This window comes from Callorhinus ursinus, unplaced genomic scaffold (genome assembly GCF_003265705.2).
Source record: "Callorhinus ursinus isolate GAN/ISIS: 27379988/994484 unplaced genomic scaffold, GSC_fseal_2.0 scaffold4, whole genome shotgun sequence".
NCBI classification, from domain to species: domain Eukaryota; kingdom Metazoa; phylum Chordata; class Mammalia; order Carnivora; family Otariidae; genus Callorhinus; species Callorhinus ursinus.
In genome coordinates this window covers 127,160,621-127,179,011 of record NW_027397066.1, presented here as the reverse complement: position 1 = coordinate 127,179,011, position 18,391 = coordinate 127,160,621, and the positions used below count along the sequence as shown (strand labels likewise).

At 39.5% G+C, this 18,391-nt stretch overlaps 1 protein-coding gene across 1 annotated transcript in view; it reads right to left on the bottom strand.

Annotated features, from left to right (window-relative positions):
• The window catches only part of FHIP1A (FHF complex subunit HOOK interacting protein 1A), a 225,519-nt gene that overhangs the window by 144,452 nt on the left and 62,676 nt on the right, over positions 1-18,391 (bottom strand). Inside the window, exon 2 of the mRNA XM_025873991.2 lies at positions 9,220-9,341. The gene's annotated coding sequence lies outside the window, so the exon portion shown is untranslated. The remainder of the gene's footprint in view (positions 1-9,219; positions 9,342-18,391) is intronic.

Below are 18,391 nucleotides of genomic sequence, written 5' to 3'. Positions count from 1 at the left end.
ATACAAAGGTAAATCCATGGAAGGCCTTTCAGGAAAGCCCCTAAAAGGGGTGGGGGCAAGAGGCAGACTGCCAGAAAGTTCCCTCTTGCATTTTAACCTTTCTCCTCTTTCCTAGAATGAGGACCTACAGAGGGCTAGACTTCTGATACCAGATGGGAACAGAGGGGCAAAGATCACACCCAAGAGAGTGAAGCAGAAAGACAGACAGACCTGGATCCCTGATAATCAAGAAACCACTCTACTAAGCCTGAATAGCCTAATGCTAGACTATTTTATGTGGAAGAAAAATAATCCCCTAATTTGTTTGAGGCATTGATTCTGGTAGTTACTTATGGGTGAACCCAACCCTAACTGATATATCAACTTCTAGAGTTATTTTTAAAAAGGTAAGATGCAGATAGAATTGGCAGAAATCAATTAGCTCATTTAAATACTTGTACACTCTTCCATACAATCCATATCTACTGAAGAACTATACTGGGCAGTGGAAACACAGAAATAAATCATATATCTTACAGTCTAAAAGACGCAAATGAACAGACAATTAAAACACAGTTTGATGAGTCACATGGTAGAGAAAGAATAGAATGCTATGGGAGCAGATAAGAAAAAAGCATTTAACCCAACTTGTTGAAAGATAAATGGGATCAAAGGTAGCTTTCCAGGTCGATCTGAAATTTAAGTTGAGATCTGAAAATGGAAATGGCAGTGTTAGCCAGGCAAATGAGGCAGTGAGGGAAGAGTATTCCAGGAGAAAGGAAGAGCATATGCAAAGGCCCAGAGGAAGAAGAAGGAACATGACACACTGTGGGAAGTGCAAACAGTCATACTATGCTAGAGCACAGAATTGGGAGTGGGAGTGGGGACAGCACTCTTCCTGACAACTGCCAAAATTACAGATGCCTTTCTGTGCCCCACGAGACTCTTGAGTTTTTTTAGTGTTCTTTTATTGCTATACATAGAAATTAAGGACCAAGAGAGGCAAAAACAGAGAGATCATTTATCTTTTATTTTCTAACTCTCAATATGTCAGATACCACCCAAATATTACTTGCACCTTTCCAGCTCTCTGCCTTATTCTGAAACACCCTTTCCTCAGAACCTGGTGGGGCTCACTCAACGGTGAAGTGGAACAGTAGAGGATTCACCCAACACTAGCTACTGATCATGGAGGGGTTGGGCCAGTGAGTGCGGAAGTATCACCAGCAGATTTACTACAAGGAAGAACAATACGCTGGTGAGAATATAAAGAAATGGATGGAAAGAGGACGCAGGTCAGGTCATAATAGCAGGGGTGAGAGATGATGGAGGCCAGGACCAGAATACTTACAATAGACAACAGAGAAGGGGATGTGCGCTTTTGAGAGAGATTTAGTAGATGGGCTCAAGAGGACCGCGCAGACATGCAGGGGGAAAGAGGGTGAAGTAAAGGGTCATCCTAGATGGCTCGGCTACTGAGAGAGGAAGGGAGCAGAGCACAAGGATGAAGACTACGTGCTCTGGCATTCCATCTCCAATTAACAGTTCTGTGACCTTGGGAAAGCTGCTTAAGCACCAAGTGCTTCAGTTTCCACATTCCTATAATGGGAATAACAACAGAATCTATCTCAAAGGATTTTGTGAGAGTTACATAAAAGTCCTTAGAACAATGCCTGGCATGTAGGAAATGCTGGATAAATGTTAGCTACATAAAGGATGATGGTGATGCCATTCACCAAGACAGGGAACATGAGGGCAGGCACAGATTTCAAGGGAGTAGAAACAGGAGCTCGCTTTTGGATATTTTAATCTGATCTGCCTGTGGGACATCCAGTAGGCAGCTAATTCAATAGGGCTAAAGCTCAGAGGGGAGTTCTGAGAGCCAGGTGCTACTCTGGAAAGGGTGGTATAAAGGGGACATTTGAGCAAGGCCTGGTAAGCATGAAGAAGTGGGCCCTAAGGGGAGGGCACACGGGTGAAATGTGAAGGAAAGGAAAGAATTCACAGTCCCTGGGGAACACCGACATTCAAGGGATAAAGGACAAAAGACTGAGAAGGACAAGCCAGTAAGACAAGAAGAAGACTCACAAAAAATAATTCTAATAAGGTTGTACCATAAAAATTGAAGAAACAAAAATATGAATGATGCTGGAGGGAAGCAGAAATTTTTTCTCTACCCTTCTAGGTTCTTTTGGCTGGTCTGGTAATTAAATTGACATAAGACTGATTTAACAGGAGAGTGGCACCTGGGTGGCTCAGATGGTTAAGCAACTGCCTTCGGCTCAGGTCATGATCCCATGTTCCTGGGATCAAGCCCCACATCGGGCTCCCTGCTCTGCAGGAAGCCTGCTTCTCCCTCTCCTGCTCCCCTGCTTGTGTTCTCTCTCTGGCTGTCTCTCTCTCTGTCAAATAAATAAAATCTTAAAAAAAAAAAAAAACTGATTAACAAGTGAAAAACAAATTTCATTACATACATTCAGGAACCACATAAAATATGTGACCCACAGGCAGTTGTGCAATTGAGGCTTATATACCATCCTGAGCTAAGGAGATGGGGGTAGGGGTCTGAGACTTTGAAAGGGAGGAAGATGATTTCCAGAAAGATGGGAAGAGCTCATGTTTGGTAAACAAATGTTTTCCATGCCATGCAGAGACAGTGGGACACAGAAAGGAACTTGATCTCCAGGACTTCCCCACCAGCTTACCACACCTAGACCATATTCTTTGTAGTTATCTCTGGTGATAGTTCTCTTCCTGGACCATGCCCTCTATATAAATTCTTTTAGGCAGCTAAGGGAGAGGTAAAAGCTCTTCCTGAGTCTACTGGGCCTTGACTGAATTCAGCTCAAAGTAATCCACATGCCAAGGTGGCACATTTTAGGGAGGCTTGATCTGAACTCCTTCAGAAGTCAGATGAGGGGAATGTATCACACATAGGGAACAAACTCAGAAATCAGAAAGAAAGGGTAGGGACAAAAAGATCTCAATAAAATGCAGTAATCCCTGAGAGCCAGTGTTTAAAGTTTATCGATTATTTTTATAAATTACCTAGAAGAACCACATAATAAAATCTCCAAGTTCACAAGAGTCAGAAAGCTCTTTTAGTGCGCAAACTGCCTTACCAATGAGGCTAAGCCTCAGGAAAATCTCATAGAGTAATCTAAGTACACAAGAAAGAGTAAGATTTTTCAAGGAAAGAAGTCGGAACATAATGACTTCAGTGAAAAATAATCCAAACTGCATTTCACAAATAAAGTTCTGGCCAGGGCATCCGGGAGGTTCAGTGGGTTAAGCATCTGCCTTGGCTCAGGTCATAATCTCAGGGTCCTGGGATTGAGCCTCACGTTGCCAGGCTCCCTGCTCAGCGGGGAGTCTGCTTCTCCCTCTCCCTCTGCCCCTCCCCCTGCTCATGCTCACGTGCATTCTCTCTCTCTCTCTCTCTCTCTCTCTCTCTCTCTCTCAAATAAATAAATAAAATCTTAAAAAAAAAAAGTTCCAGCCCCCCAAGCTTTCAGTTACTGAACCCAAAATAAAAAAGCCATTTTAAATCATATTACTTTAGGACAAGAAGGAAACTCAGAGACATCCACTGGTTCAGATCATAGATATGAGAACTTGCTAAAAAGCAGATCATGGAGTCAGTAGGTCCAAGACCTACTGAATCAGAATCTCAGGGTATGAGGCTAGAAAAGATTTACTGCTTTTTGAAATTTTTTTAAAATAAGCTCACCAGATAATTCTTGCGCATACTAACAGTTGAGAACCCTGGATTTATCTGATCAGGAGACCAAGGGCTAAAGAATATGAATGGTTTAGACAACAGCACATAGCTAGTGAGAGTGTCTAGAGCAATTCTCAAACTTTAATATGCATCAGAATCATGGGGAGGTTTTGTTAAATATAAATATCTGAGTTCTACCTTTAGAGTTTCTGATTCAACCCAAGAATTTACGTTTCTACCAAGTGTCCAGGTGAGGCTGCCACTGCTCATCCGGTGAACCACACTTTGACAACCTCTGGTCTGCAACAGTCATTTGAGACTTTTCTCTGGGTACCTCAATTCAATGCAGCCCTGAACCCTTAAAGACCAAGAAAAGGCAATGTGTTCCCAGGAATGATGTTGAAATGAAATAGAAAACATGACCAAACTTAAATTACATACATTTATTCTAAGCCATTCTGGTAAATTTAGTTACTCAGGAAATCTTGTCCCTACCCTAACCAGTCTTGAGGCTAGACTTTTTTTTTTTTTTTTCCAAAACCACTTTGAAAAATAGTTTCCCACAGGACCCATACAGAGCCATGGAGCCACAGAGAAACATTCCTCGCTCACTGCCCCAATCCTGCATGACTCAGACATCCAGTGTTACCTCAGAAGACAGCATTCTAGTGCTGCTCTAACTGCCACTCTTTTCTCATGTGGACAAGTCTTTAACCCTGAAATACTATATTCAAATATGTAATTCTCTCAACAGCTCAGGATATCTCTAACTGCCTCTATCTACCTGCTATTGTCTCACTGTCCCGAGAACACATTCAAAATCCGGACCAGATGAATTGCACTGATGGCATCTCCTCAGGACCATCAGGCACATTTTATATCATATTGTCTCCAACTCCTTTCAAACCCATTTTCCATTTGTGGTACTTGCTGTGCTACCTTTAGTAACTGCTATCATTTCCTCCAAAGAAAGTAACACACCTAAGCGTTCGATCCTTTCATTATCCAAGTGATTCCTATGCCCACCTGAGCTGCTCCCTCTACCTTCTAAGTACCTTGCCCAGGCTTTCCTCTCAGTCACATATATTTGTTTTTATATTCTTCCCTCCTTACCTCGCAAAAATAACTTCACTTCTAAGGGTACAATATCTGGTTTTTAACCTTTTCAAAACCAGTGTAAATATCATTCTGTCAACACACATACTGCTTTTTACAGCTAAAAGGCAAAAACAGATTCCAAATAACTTCTGCTACAAAGACAGGTGAATGGTTTGAGCTGGCTAAAGGTTTTCCCCAGGATTCATTACTGGTTATTCTTTACCATGAAGAGGTTGATTCTGTTTATGTTTAGTTGAAACTAAAACTCCCCTAAAACATTAGAGGATCCCTCATTGGCCAGAGTTAACTGGGAAAAAAACCCACAACAGGTCACAGACAAACACATACCCCCATACTTAAAACCAAAACTCAGAGTTTACCATAATCAAAGCCCAAATATAAGAAGTCACTGCCCACCAATTAACAAACATAAAATTTAAACACAGCCTCTATGCCAACCTACATTTATTTTTTTTTTAAAGATTTTATTTATTTATTTGAGAGAGAGATGAGAGACAGAGAGCATGAGAGTGAGGAGGGTCAGAAGGAGAAGCAGACTCCCCGCTGAGCAGGGAGCCCGATGTGGGACTCGATCCCGGGACTCCAGGATCATGACCTGAGCCTAAGGCAGTCGCTTAACCAACTGAGCCACCCAGGCGCCCACCAACCTACATTTATTAAATCTTACTCTAAAGTGGGCTTCAAATCTATGCAATACCCTTTTGTTTCTGAAATATCTTCTTAATTACAAACAGAGGACTTTCTGGAAATTCCTATGTAGATGCAACACAGCCATTTTATGATCTTCTGTTTTTCTTTTCCTTAACCTAAACTGTCTTTAAAAGTACAAACTTTGCTGGGATGCCTGGGTGGCTCAGTTGTTTAAGCATTTGCCTTTGGCTCAGGTCATGATCTCAGGGTCCTGGGATCAAGCCCCCGTGTTGGGTTTTCTGCTCAGTGGGGAGTCTGCTTCTGCATCTCCCCCAGCTCATGCATTCTCTCTGTCTCTCTCAAGTAAATAAATAAAATCTAAAAAAAAAAAAAAAGTATAAACTTTGCCTCAACAAAGAGTGTTCGTAAAACTAGGTACTCACACACAAAGGAATGAAGTTGGACCCTTACTTTATACCATATACAAAAATTAACTCAAAATGGATCAAAGACCTAAAATAACAGCTAAAACTATAAAACTCAGAAGAAAACAGAGGAAAAGCTTCATGACATTGATTTACACAGACAAAGTGAAAATAGACATACTGAACTACAACAAAATTTAAAACTTCTGTGCATGAAAGGACAGAGCGAAAAGGCAGCCCACGGAAAGGGAGAAAACATGTGCAAGCCCTATATGTAATAAAGGGTTAACATCAGAATACGTGGGGGAAAAAAACCTACAAATCAACAACAAAAAGACAAATGACCCAATCAAAAAATGCACAGAGGACTTGACTAAATATTTCTCCAAAAAAGGTACACCAATGGCCAACAAGCTTATGAAAAATCTTTAACATCACTAATCATTAGGGAAATGAAAATCAAAACTGCAAGATACCACCTCATACCCATCAGGATAGCTGCAATCAAAAAACAACTAAACAAAGTAACAACAACAACAAAAACCCAGTGTTGGTGAGGATGGGGAGAAGCTAGAACTCTTGGGTACTTTTGGTGAGAATGTAAAATGATGTAGCTGCTGTGGAAAACAGGGCTTCAAAAAAAATCAAACATGAGAGTACCATTTGATCCAACAATTCCACTTCTAGATACACTGTCAAAATAACTGAAAGCAGGGACTCAAACATATTTATACACCATATTTATTATGTACAAGCAGCATTATTTGCCACAGTCAAAAAGTTGAAGCAACCCAAAGTCCATCAACTGATGAAGGGATAAACAACATGTGGTGGAATAGTACTCAGCCTGAAAAAGTGAGGAAATTCTGACACATGCTACAACATGGACAAATGTTATTCTAAGTGAAACAAGCCAGTAACAGAAAGACAAACACTATACGAGTCCACATACATGAGGGATCTATTGAACAGTTAAATTCACAGAGACAGAAAGTAGACTGGTGGTTGCCAGGGGCTGAGGGAAGGGGTAAATAGGGAGTTGTGGTTCAGTATAGTTTCAGTTTTGCAAGATGAAAACATTCTGGAGGTTGGTTGCACAACAATGTGAATATACTTGATAATGCTGAACTATATACTTAAAAATGGTTAAACTGGTAAATTTTACCTTGTACATCTCAACACAATTTTTGAGTATAAACTTAATGGAATACTTCATGCTATGCTAATAAATATTTTAAGAAACAAGCATCTCAAGTTAATAGCCTTTACTTAGAAATCTACAGTCACATTTTTATTTTACATGAAGTATATTATTTCTCAATATTAACATGCAGAGAATGTTATAGTTGTACATATTTTTTAAAGTAAAGGTATAATCTGTACACTTGAAAATATCTTAAATACTTTATACACAAGGCTTGCATTCCCTAAAATAAATAAATTTATAGGAACCATTACTAAAGAATGTACATGGTAACGAAAATAACTTTGGCAAACAATGAATCATGGAACACTACAACAAAAACTAATGATGTACTATATGGTGACTAACCTAACATAATAAAATGAAATTTAAAAAAAAAGAAAATAACTTCGTACCAAGTTATTATTACTATTTCATTTCATATTAATACTCCCTTTCATTTGAGGGGTTCAAAGAACTTCATAAAATCGCAGGACACTATAAAGTATTTTTTCTGTTTGAACCATAAATTACATAGCAAAACTTTCTTCACAATATTTACTAAAAAATGCTGGGCTGGGGCCCCTCAGTGGCTCAGTCAGTTGAGCATCCAGCTCTTGATTTTGGCTCAGGTCATTATCTCAGGGTCATGAGATCAAGACCCACATCGAGCCCCGTGTCGGGCTCCATGCTCAGCAGGGAGTGTGCTTGAGACTCTCTCTCTTCCCCTCCGTCCCCACCCCCACTCCCTTGTGCACACTCTCTCTCTAAAATAAAAAATAAATCAATCTTAAAAAAGGAAAACGCTGGGCTGAATGCCAAGTAGCACAAACTCCAGGGGCCTCTGATGCTTACCCACACTCCTCTTGACCATCAACATTTAAATAAGAGACCTGAGGTACAACTTATTAGCAAATTTGAAGAGTAGATATTTCATAAAATTTAATATCTGGCATCTAGATGTCAAAAACAGATTTATCCATTTGCATCTAAGAAAAAATATATCCATTTTGAGTTTAGACTTAAAGTTCAAAGTACAGTTTTATTCAATTACATTCTCAATTTGACCTAATAATAAACTACTTGAAAACATAGTCCTGTGTTGTTGTTTTTTTAATTTATTTATTTGAGAGAGAGAGGAAGAGGGAGAGCACACGAGCAGAGTGTAGGGGCAGAGGGAGAGGGAGAAGCAGACTCCCAGCTAAGCAGGGAGCCTGATGTGGGACTCGATCCCAGGACCCTGGGATCATGACCTGAGCCAACGCTTCTCAGGCACCCGTCTTTATCCTTTTTTGATTCAGCTGTTCTATTTCCCATTCCTGGTATATAGCTTTCCAGCTCAATGTCATTGTTGATATTCTTCTCTTCATAGGGAATACTTTCTTTATTGATCTTGACTTATTGAAAATCTACAAACTCAATCCCCTTCTCAATCTGATTCTGACACACTAGATTGGGACGTAATAATTTGAATTTTTAATATGCATTTTTAACAAGCACTCTAATAACACTTGGAGTAACAGTGCAAAACACACCACCAGTAAGATGCAAATTGCACTGGCTCAGAGGTATACCTTATAAGGAAGTTTAAATCTCATCTTTTTTAACGTCGTCAATACAGGAGGAGCCCCTTCTACAATGCTGACAGATTGATTGATTATAATAAAAAATACCAACATTTACATAGTCAAATAAATAGCACATGCTTCTCTGGAAGCTTACAAACCCTTTTGCTTATTTTAACAATACTACCATTGTTTGAAACCTAGAGTCTCCTCTTCTTAGAATTAGCTTTCAATAACAGTGTATAAGCTTTCAAAGACACAAATTAGAGAAAGGAAAACTGTTTATATTATTGCACCCACTAACTTTTGATCAAAATTAGAGCCCCCCAGATTCATCACCCTAGTGCTAAAGTTCAGACAACTTCCCAAATACACCCCCACAGGGTTGAGATTTGCCACCACAGAGAAGGCTACCAGAGGATCAAGATGCCCTTCCAAAAATCAAATAAATTTTAATGTTTTGAGTAGAAGATAGCCTCTCAAAAAAACTGTTTCGAACAAGATAATGTTGACTTGGACGTGTGAGCTCCAATAGGCTTTTTTTAAAGCATGTTATTGAACATTACTAAACTCCTACCAATAGTAATAAGACATTACCTGTGATTGCTCTCCAGTAGCCTACTGCTGAGCTGTATTTGCTCTCTTCACTGTATCAGAGCGACAGAAAAGATTTCTCCAACACTTGGCACTGCTGGAAACTCCCAGAAGACTTCCAAGATCTATAGAAAGGAATAAAAAATGTCCTGCAATCATTAATGAACTACAACACCCAGTCTAAGATTCTCTAGTTTGTCTGCCCTCCCTTTTATACTGCCATCTGTGGTGTACTGAGTGGGTTCTCCTCAGACTGTACTTACTTTATCATAAAGGAAATTATAAGCAAAAAATCCTGTCCCGGTGCTTTAATAAAACCACTTTTTAGCACCAAAGACATCTCAAGAATTCTTTCTTGGCTGTTGGCTCCGAACCCCACCACTTCATTATTTATTTATTTATTTATTTATTTATTTATTTATTTGAGAGAGAGAGAGAGAGAGCAGGGGCAGGAGCAGAGGGAAAGGAGAAAATCCTCAAGCAGACTCCCTGCTGAGGATGGAACCCCATGCAAGACTCGATCCCAGAACCCTGAGATCATGACCTGAGCCAAAACCAATAGTCAGACACTGAACCAACTAAGCCACCCAGATGCCCCACCACCACTTCAAACCACACCAACGGGGATTAAGGAGGGCACTTGTCCTGATGAGCATCAGGTGTTATATGGAAGTATTGAATCACTATACTGTACATCTGAAACAAATGTATCACTGTACAATAACTATAGTGGAATTAAAATAAAATGAAAAAATATATGTATATATACAGATATACATACACATACACACTTAAATTTAAAGCATGGAAGCCATTTAAATGCCCAGTAACTGGGGAAGAGTTAAGTAAATTTGACACAAATTGTTTACTCAACCATGATTTTGATAGCCATCAAAAATATGGAAAATGCCATTTATCATATAAAGAAAAAGCAGAGTACAATGTTGTAATTATATATGATCACAATTACTTATGCAAAAGCAAGAAATAAGATGCAATTTGTTTCAATATAGCTGTAAGTATTAGGTAAGCTATTTCCCCAACTTAGATGGGTTAAGGTGAATAATTCAAGTCAGAGTCTAGTATAACAAATACAACTTTTCAAATGCTCTGTGTAACAAGGATGAGTTGCTTCTTTTTTTTTTTTTTTAAAGATTTTATTTATTTATTTGAGAGAGAGAATGAGAGATAGAGAGCACGAGAGGGAAGAGGGCCAGAGGGAGAAGCAGACTCCCCGCTGAGCAGGGAGCCCCATGTGGGACTCGATCCCGGGACTCCAGGATCATGACCTGAGCCGAAGGCAGTCGCTTAACCAACCGAGCCACCCAGGCGCCCCAGGATGAGTTGCTTCTTAATGCGATAATTTTTCTGCAACAGTCCAATATATTAAAAGATGGTTTCCTAGAAGTCACAACTTCTAGGTTTTGTGTGTGTGTTTGACCTCAAAGGCTTAGAATGTAATACCTTTTCTTGTAACAAATGTTTCATGAAAGGAGAAAAAAATTGGGGGGGGTCATGGGAGGGAGACCTCAGTGTGACCTAAATCTTTAAAACTGGGCACAGTGGTGGTAGTGACCAGGCACAAGAAGAGTGAGTATGAGATTGAAGAATAAAAGGTAACACTTTACATGCAAATAAACAAATTCTTCATATCCTTAAAAGGAGACAGCAGGTCCAAAATGGAATCACTAGTGCTAAATCCTATGTTAGCAAACCAAAACTTAATACCTAACCTGATTGCATTTCAACCCCCCCACCACGCCCCAGGAATGTAAATTTTAACCAGTCAACATGGAATTAGCTGAACAGCACTAATGAGATAATCCACCTAATAGATGCCTTCCATCTCCCTTAGGAAGACAACCTTGCCTGAAACAATGCATTCCTTGCTAATAACTTCCTTTTTCCACCCCCTTTCTGCCTTTAAAAACCTTTCTTCTTCTACAGCTCTGTGAAGCACCTTTCTATTGCTAGATGGGATGCTGCCCAATTCATAAATCAGTTGAATAGGCCAATTTGATCTTCAAATTTATTCAGCTGAATTTTTGTTGTTTAAAAATACCAAAATTTCAGGGCACCTGGGTGGTCAGTGGTTGAGCATCCAACTCTTAATTGGGGCTGGGGTCCTGACCTCAGGGTCATGAGATCAGCCCCACATCAGGCTCCATGCTGGGCATGAAGCCTGCTTAAAATTTTCTCTTGTTCCCTCTCCCTCTGCCCCTCCCCCGGCACCCCTCACCCCCAGCTAGTGTGCACAATCTCTCTTTCTCAAAAAAAAAAAAATTTCTTCAGTACCTTCAAGTCTGCCTTCTTCACTCTAATCAATTAATCATTTATTAAGCATCTGGGACATCACAGTTAAATTCATAATCAAATCTCGGGCATTTAATCACAAGAGGTTTTACAAGGTACAAAATGCTACTTTTTCCATAATCCCACATGAACAGTTTTATCATCATGCACTGGAGAGATACAGGCTCTTCTGCCTCTTAAGAATTACAGATCGCTTCCAGATGCTTTTCAGGTGATTTAGAGCCTTTCTTCGTTCTGTGACTGCTGAATTATGAAAGGGCATCTCTAATTCATGAGAAATACTTCTCCCATCTTAGTGTCCATTATCATATATCCTCCCCTTACACTCAACATTTTTAGGCACTCACACATACGCTTTTACTTAGGTAATAAGGCATCGCTGTCTATCGGTAAGGGCTTTACTGAGAACCACTTGTATTTTACCATCATGATTCCCCAGCAGCAACACTTTGAGATTCCAAAGGAAGCCGAGTCCTTTGACAGCAATGCACAGAAATGACATCAAAAGCAAGATTAAACAGAACTCAAGTAAACTGAAAGGACTCTTAAAATTCACTGGGTCTTGATAATTCTCTTGGTTGTCATCTCATTTAAAAACAAAATATTTCTCCTGCTAAAAAGGCAGGGGAAATTTGGCAGTTAACAACTCAGTCACACTCAAATCTCTGCTCAGGCAAGTGCTCTCCTTCTAACAAAATGTCCTACCTCCATATAATAATATCAAATTCAGGCTCACACTCCTTCTGTGTAATGCTATGTCACATCCCTAATTTCAACAAAAGAACAAAATTTAAACCTCATTTCCAGATGGCATAAATTCAATGAATTTAGACTTCTGCTGTGCTGAGTTCAGAAACCTGCTAATAGACAGGAATACACAAAAAGCATTGCAAAACCACCAAATGAACACTGGGGAGGGGAAGGATAATTAATATCCACATCATAAATTTCTCCCTATAATCAGTAAAACAGATACGGGGGTTTACACAGGAGGTGTGGATTTATCCACAGCACTATATTAAGTGACCTCTGTTATAATCAAGTGCTTTCCTGCAGGGTAATTAAATCAATCAATCAAAACAGAAGTCTCAAAAAGTTTAACAAGTTCATCCAAATACATGCAACTGACTATGAGCTAATTATTGAATAATTTTGTTCTCCCAAAGAGCTGACCTGAGATAGATTATATTCACATGTGAAAACTGTAGAGTAAAACAAAATAGTCTACATGGTCCTACAATCTTCACTGATTCCATTAAGCATATAATAACTCAGCCTTAAAATGGATGCACTTAAACCAAATCCTTGGATTTCATAGGTGATAAAAATGGCTAAGAGGCTAAGGGGCCTGTTCAAGAGTAAATAGCTGGAGAATGTGAAGACAGAGGTAGATCCCATAACTTTTTTTTTTTTTTTTTAGATTTTATTTACTTATTTGACAGAGAGAGAGTACAAGCAGAGGGCAGAGCAGGGGAAGCCCGATGCAGGACTCGATCCCAGGACCCCGGGATCATGACCTGAGCCAAAGGCAGTCACTTAACCAACTGAGCCACCCAGGCGTGCGATCCCGTATCTTCTGACCCACAGTGATGTTATCTATGTTATTAAGCTCACAACTCAACTATTCTACCCAGTAGGGTTGATTTTATTCCTTTCCCTGAACAGCAAAACTTTTAAAGCTTTGGGAAAAGTTGAATCAAATCTAGCTTCATCTTCAATTTCCATTCCATCAATCCCTGAGATTTTGCATTAGGTATATAGAGTCTCTTCTTTACCCAAGAAACCCAGCATAAATTGGATGACTCTGAGAAGGTCTCAACCAGGAAACAAATTAATGAGTTGTAGCATATCACAGAGGAGGAAAAACGGGCAGGGACAGATGACAGCCATCTTAGAAATGAATCAAAAATACAAGTTTATTAAAATAATGAAGGTGAACAAAACCAAAATCTAAGTATTAAAGTGCTGTTTTCCAAAGTGACAACTACTCAAAAGATAGTAACCACTGCTGTTTAAAGTTCTGCATTCAAATAAATTTGGAAAGCATTGCATTCTAAATATCCCTCTTGAATATTCACAAAGCACATTATGTGTATTAAGGCTCTAAGAAAACCTGCAGGAAAGAAGCCTGCTTAGTTTTAACCCAACGTTCCCCAATCTTATTTGACATCTTTGGTTTGTGGAGCTTGTACTGATACCCTCCAAGAAACACACTTTGGGAAGTACATAGAGCATTTTTGATGAATAACATGAGTATGACCCTCATTAAACAGCATTTATAGCAAGATGGGCTTCCTCTTCCAGACCCAACTGTTAAAAATCAACTCATGAGATAAAGGAACCCTGTAATTACAATGAAAATAACCACCACCAACAACATGTAATAAATGCTAAGTGCAAGACATTGTGCTAGGGGCGCCTGGGTGGCTCAGTCGTTAGGCATCTGCCTTCAGCTCAGGTCATGATCCCAGGGTCCTGGGATGGAGCCCCGCATCGGGCTCCCTGCTCCGCGGGAAGCCTGCTTCTCCCTCTCCCACTCCCCCTGCTTGTGTTCCCTCTCTCTCTGTGTCTCTCTCTGTTAAATAAATAAAATCTTAAAAAAAAAAAAAAGACATTGTGCTAAATGCAATTTTTTTTGAGACGGGGTGGGAGTGTATTCAAATTCAAATTACACTCCCCAGAGGCTGTATCTATTCATAAACAAGCAAAACACTTTAACACAAATAAACATATTATATACACTCTTCTGTACCTTATATTTTTCAGCAACATATACTGGCAATTTTTCCAAAACAAAACATAAAGAGATTCACTGGTATTTTTTATGACTGCACGGTTTCTAACGTACAGATGTAACAATGTATTTATTCAGTTGCCATGGATGAAGTCATTTCGGCTGTTTCCAATCTTTAACCACTATAAACACTCCTACAGTAATTATCTTGTACATAAATCATTTTCTCATGCATGTAATATGTATATACATGTAAGATACATTCATAGTACACACAAATATAAAGTATATCTCAGAGAACGTATTCATATTTAGGATAAATTTCTAGAACTGAAGCTCCTAGTCAAAGGATACGAAATTCTTCATATGATAGATTTTGCCAAATGGACCACTAGAGAGGCTACTGTGTTGCATTGCATTCATACTCTCTACTGTGTACGTTGTAATTCCATCTAATAGTGGTAAATGGTACGTCCACATAGTTGTCACATGCAAATCTCCTTTAATGAGTGGATTAAGCATCTTCTCATACATGTAAAAGTATGTCATTTCCCTTCCAGAAGACTATTTGATTCCTTTGTCCATTTGTCTACTGAAAGGATGGATTTTTTTCTTAAGGATTTGTAGGAGCTTTTTATTAGAAATAGTCTCCCTTTTTGATATGAAAAGCAAACATTTTTCCCAATTTTCTTGTTCTCCGGCTTTCCTTATGCAGGATTTTTTCAGTTAGTTTTTTTTGGGGGGGGTAATATGATCAAGTTGATCAATCTCTTTTATGGCTTCTCAGTTTTCTGTCTTACATAGAAAGGCCCTATGTACTCCAAGATGATAAAATTTCTCATGCTGTCTTCTAGAACTTATTTTTTAAATTTCTGTTTTATTTAGCTTTTGGCTTAACATTTGAGGTAGTACTGCTCTAAATAGCTTTTTCACCCCAGATGGCTACCTGCTTATCCCACTACTATTTATTGAACATAGCATCCTTCCCCAATTAATCTGAAAAGCCACCTTTACCACATGCTAAATATGGTATTTGGTAATACCAATGTTTCAATTATTGTAGCCTTACAATAGGTTTTGTTTTGTTTTTAAGTAGGCTCCACCCCCAGTGTGGAGCCCAAAGCGGGGCTTGAACTCACAACCCTGAGATCAAGACCTGAGCTGAGACCACTGAGCTTAACCCATGGAGCCACCTAGGTGCCCCAGCTTACAATATGTTTTAATGTCTTTTTCAGAACTGTCCTAGCTATTCGAGCTTATTTTTTCACATGAACATAGAATAAGCTTGTTCTATAAATCCCACCAAAAAAAATCCCGTTATTTTCACCGCGACTACCTCAAACACACACATTAATTTAAGGAGAACTGGCATCTTTATACCCAAGAAAAGGACAGGCCGGGCGCCTGGGTGGCTCAGTTGGTTAAGCGACTGCCTTCGGCTCGGGTCATGATCCTGGAGTCCCGGGATCGAGTCCCACATCGGGCTCCCTGCTCAGTGGGGAGTCTGCTTCTCCCTCTGACCCTCTTCCCTCTCCTGCTCTCTTATCTCTCATTCTCTCTCTCTAAAATAATTAAAAAAAAAAATTTTAAAAAAAAAAAAAAGGACAGGCCTTCTCATATCTTTTCTGTATCCCTCAGGAGCATTAAGTGCCTTCATATATACTGTATATATTTCTTAAGTTTATTCTTAGGTAGTTTATCCTTTTATATGCTAGTGATCTTTTCTTCCACTATATCTTCAAATTAGTTATTGTTGGTATATATGAAAGCTATAAATGTTGACATATTATCTTGGTATCCAGGCACATTTATATATTATCTATATAATTAGTTTTTATTCTAGTCATATATCCCTATCATTTGCAAATAACATTTATTACCTTTCTGGGTTTTATACCTTTATAACTTTATTTTCTTTGTCTTGTCCAACTTTCTTGACTTGTGATTCCAAAACACCATTAATAAACAGTAAAAACAGTGGGCATTCCTATTTTGTTCCTTCTTCCATGGGGATGTTCTCAAATTTCCTATTAAGCCTAAGATGGTTTTTGGCTTGAGATGAACATACCTTATTTTGCTAAGGATATTTTCCTACTCTATTTTGAGGGGTTTTTAGATCACTAAATGATATTGAATTTTTGTCGGATGGGTTTTCCATAAAAATATGATTTTTGTTACTGATATTTAGTAAGATAATGAACGCCATACTACTGAATCCTTCTTGCATTCCTAAAACAATCCTCGTGTGTTATGGTATATTATTCTTTTAACGTGTGCAAAGTACATACCAAATGTGTTTTCTCACTCAATTCTGTAAGCAACCCGACAAGGTGGGCACTGCGATCATGGCTCACCGGACTCCTGCTCTCCTCCCCACTGCTCCTCCAACACCCGCCATCTCGCCTCAGGGCCGGTGCGGCGCCTGCCACAGCGGCTGCTCCCTGAGATCCCCTCTCCCCAGATACCTTCCTATATCACTCCTCTCTCCATTTATGTCTCTGCTTCCACCTCAATAGAGAGGCCTTCCCTATCTGACCCACATAAAACAGAAAGAATCCACCTTCTAATCATGTCATTCTACCCCAAATTTTCCATTTTTCCGTGGAGCATCTGTTTCTGTCTAAAATAGATTTCATTTCTATTAATTTATATTCCATTTCTCCCTGCAGCATATAAGCTCCACAAATGCAGGGGTTTTGCCTGCTTTGATCACTGCTTACTTCCCAGCACCGAGAACAGGCCTGGCACAGAGAAATTACTAAATATCCATTGAACAAACAAATGATTGAACACATGAATGAATGAATACCCATTTTTTTAAGTAACCTCTACACCCAACGTGGCGCCCAAACTCACAACCAGAGATCAAGAGTAGCAAGCCCCACTGACTGCGCCAGCCAGGCGCCCCATGAATACTCATTTTATAGACAGGAAACTAAAGCTTAAAGAGATCATGTAACTAAAATCACACAGTGGTCAAGCTGGGCCTGAAGCCCAAGTCTAACTTTCAGTTCCCTACCCTTAACCATTATAACAAACGACAGGTAATTTTAGGTCATAGAAAACGCTCATATAATCTTATGAACACTAAAGCACAAGTTACTGACGCCACTGAAAGTCAGAGGAAAACTGTAGAGGATCCCTGTATAAGATAAACAAAAGAATCAGAAGATGGCCTCCAGAGAATTCCTTCAAAATTATGGGCAGAGAAAGGAGAACCCCCTTACACTGCTGGTGTGAATGCATGCTGGTGTGAATGCAAGCTGGTGCAGCTACTCTGGGAAACAGTATGGAGGTTCCTCAAGAAGTTAAAAAATAGAGCTGCCCTATGACCCAGCAATTGCACTAATAAGTATTTACCCCAAAGATTCAAACTTAGTGATCCAAAGGGGCACGTGCACCCCAATGTTTAGAGCAGCAATGTCCACAATAGCCAAACTCTAGAAAGAGCCCAGATGTCCATCGACAGATAAATGGATAAAGAAGATGTGTTACACACACACACACACACACACACACACACACACACACACACACACACACAAACACAGGAATATTACTCAGCCGTCCAAAAAAAAAAAAAAACGAAATCCTGCCAGTTGCAATGAGGTGGATGAAACTAGAGAGTATTATGCTAAGCGAAATACGTCAATCAGAGAAAGACAATCATCATATGATTTCACTTATATGTGGAATTTAAGAAACAGAACAGAGGAGCATAGGGGAAGGGAGGGGAAAAATAAAACAAGATGAAATCCAAGAGGGAGGCAAACCGTAAGAGACTCTTAACCATAAGAAACTAAGGGTTGCTGGAGGGGAGGGGGTGGGGGGATGGGGTGGCTGGGTGATGGACACTGAGGAGGGCACGTGATGTAATGAGCACCGGGTGCTGTGTGCAACTGATGAATCGCTGAACTCTACCTCTGAAATTAATAATATGTTAATCAATTGAATTTAAATTTAAAAAAAAAAAAGAAATTTATGGGCATTCTATTGGGGCAGCTCTCCTCTCTGAATACCTATGAACCTCACACAGCAAGCATCCCAAAGCTCTGACCTTCCTCGACATACGTCCTTGGATATCCAGATGATAAAATGGGATGCTTCAGGGCCAAACTCCACTAAACA